This window comes from Vigna unguiculata, chromosome 11 (assembly GCF_004118075.2).
Source record: "Vigna unguiculata cultivar IT97K-499-35 chromosome 11, ASM411807v1, whole genome shotgun sequence".
NCBI lineage: Eukaryota > Viridiplantae > Streptophyta > Magnoliopsida > Fabales > Fabaceae > Vigna > Vigna unguiculata.
The window spans coordinates 11241491-11244549 of record NC_040289.1 but is presented as its reverse complement, the minus strand read 5'-3'; positions in this window follow the sequence as shown (position 1 = coordinate 11244549).

The window sequence follows — 3059 nt, the reverse complement described above, 5'->3', positions numbered from 1 at the left end:
GTACTCCTGAAGAGAGGAGGAATCATGAGAAGTGGGATCACTCAAACCGCATGAGCATAATGATCATTAGGCGCGACATCCCAGAGGTGTTTAGGGGCTTTGCCAAAGAATTCCTTGCTGAGATTGAGAAGCGCTTTGCAAAAGGCGATAAGGCGGAGGCAAGTACTCTTCTTCAGAACTTGATCTCCATGAAATATCAAGGCAAAGGAAATATCATAGAATATATTATGAGCATGTTTAATATTGTCTTCAAACTCAAGGCACTAAAGCTTGAAATCTCAGAAGATTTGCTCATTCATTTGGTGTTGATTTTTCTTCCTACATAGTTTAATCAATTTAAAGTATCTTATAACTGTCAAAAGGATAAATGGTCTCTTAATGAGCTCATTTCATATTATGTGCAAGAAGAGGAAAGACAAAAGCAAGACAAGACAGAAAGTGCTCATTTTGCAAGTACCTCAAAGACTAAGGGCAAAAGAAAGAGATCGGAGGATCCCAAGAAGGAAGCTGCTAAGGGTCCAGAACAAAAGAAACAATCTCAGGAAAGCAAATGTTTCTTTTGCAATAAGACTGGACACGTAAAGAAGAAATGTGACAAATATCATGCTTGGCGTGCAAAGAAAGGTATGTTTCTTACTTTGGTCTGTTCTGAGGTCAATTTAGTGTCAGTACCTAGTAACACTTGGTGGTTAGACTCAGGTGCAACTACTAACATCAGTGTTTCTATGAAGGGTTGCCTAAACTACCAGAAGCCAATTGATTATGAAAGATGGATATATGTTGGAGATGGCAAATCGGTGGAGGTGGAGGCTATTGGGAATTTTAGATTATTATTATGTACTGGTTTTTATTTGGATTTTAAAGACACTTTTGTTGTACCATCATTTAGACGGAATTTAATTTCAGTTTCTTATTTGGACAAATCCGGTTATTCTTGTTCATTTGGAAACAATGAATTTAGTTTGTCTTTTAATTCAAATATTGTTGGAACTGGTTCACTTTTGGCTTATGATAATCTATATTTGCTTGATACTGTGACCACCTATAATGAAACCCTCAATATGGAATCTCATGGTACTAAACGTAAAATTGACAATACTCAATCAGGAGCATTATGGCACAAGCGCTTAGGTCACATCTCTAAAAATAGAGTTGAATGACTTGTGTCAAATGGAATCTTAGAGTCCATTGACTTCACAAACTTTGATGTTTGTGTTGAATGCATTAAGGGTAAACAAACCAAAGCGAAGATATTAGGTGCATATAGAGCTTCAGACGTCTTAGAGTTGATTCATACGGATATTTGTGGGTCATTCCCTACACCTTTTTGGAATGGTCAACAATACTTTATATCATTCATAGACGATTATTCAAAATATGCATACTTATTTCTTATACATGAAAAGTCACGGTCTTTGGATGTGTTTAAATCTTTTAAAGTTGAAGTTGAAAATCAACTCAACAAAAGAATTAAGTCTGTTGGATCTGATCGCGGTGGTGAGTACTATGGCAGATATGATGGATCAGGTGAACAGCGTCCAGGACCTTTTGTCAGGTACCTAGAGGAGTGTGGAATTGTCCCACAATACACCATGTTGGGATCACCCAGTATGAATGGTATAGCTGAGAGACGAAACCGGACTTTTAAGGATATGGTAAGGAGTATGATTTGTCATTCCACCTTACCAGAGTCACTCTAGGGAGAGGCACTAAAGACGACAGCTTATATTCTGAACAGAGTACCAACTAAAGCAACTACCAAAACACCTTATGAGCTTTGGATTGGGCGAAAGCCTAGTCTAAAGCATTTCCATGTGTGGGGTTGTCCAGCTGAGGCAAGGCCTTATAAGCCAAATGAACAGAAATTGGACTCCCGAACAGTAAGTAGTTACTTTATTGGTTATTTTGAGAGATCCAGGGGATATAAATTTTATGATCCCATATTAAAGATAATTTTTGAGACATGGACTGCTACATTCTTTGAGGATATTGAGTTTGGGGGGAAGAATCAGATTAGGAAATTTGTTTTGGAGGAAGAATCGGTAATAATTTCAGAACCGATTCAAACAATTACTTTTGATGAAGTAAGTTCAGAACCTCCACAAAACATTGTTGATGAACCCCATACTCAAGATGATTTGTTTGTTCGTGAAGAACAAACTCAAGATCCTCAACAACCTATGCTTCATGAGCCAGCACCTTTGCGGAGATCCGTGAGAGAAAGGAGAAGTGCCATTTCAGATGATTATAAATCCATGCAAGACAATAAGGTTTGGGAACTTGTCCCATTACTAGAAGGTGTGAAACCCATTGGTTGTAAATGGTTATTTAGGACCAAACGAGATTCTAACGGTAATGTGAAGAGGTATAAGGCTCGTCTTGTAGCTAAGGGATTTACTCAAAAAGAAAGGATTGACTTTAAATAGAATTTTTCTCCAGTTTCATCAAAAGACTCTTTTAAGAAAATTATGGCTCTTGTTGCACATTATGATTTGGAGCTTCATCAAATGGATGTCAAAACGACGTTTCTCAATGGTGACATTGATGAGACGATCTATATGGTGCAACCAGAAAATTTTGTGTCGGGAGACCCAAAGAATATGGTTTGCAAATTGACTAAATCCATTTATGGACTAAAACAAGCATCTCGTCAATGGTACCATAAATTTCATCAAGTAATTCTCTCATTTAGCTTCGAGATGAATCTTGTTGATGATTGTGTGTATCACAAGTTTAAGGGGAGCAAGTTTATTTTCCTGATCTTGTATGTTGATGACATTCTGCTTGCCACTAATGATTTAGGCATATTGCACGAAACTAAGAAATTTCTGTCCAAGAATTTTGAAATGAAAGATCTTGGTGACGCCTCCTTTGTATTAGGAATTCAGATACACCGAGATCGATCTCGGGGTATTCTAGGATTATCACAAAGGAGCTATATCGATAAAGTTCTTAAAAGGTTTAGCATGCATGAATGTAAATCCGGAGATACTCCAGTTGCTAAGGGAGACAAGTTCAGTCTCAATCAGTGCCCAAAGGGAAATTTGGAAATTGAGGAA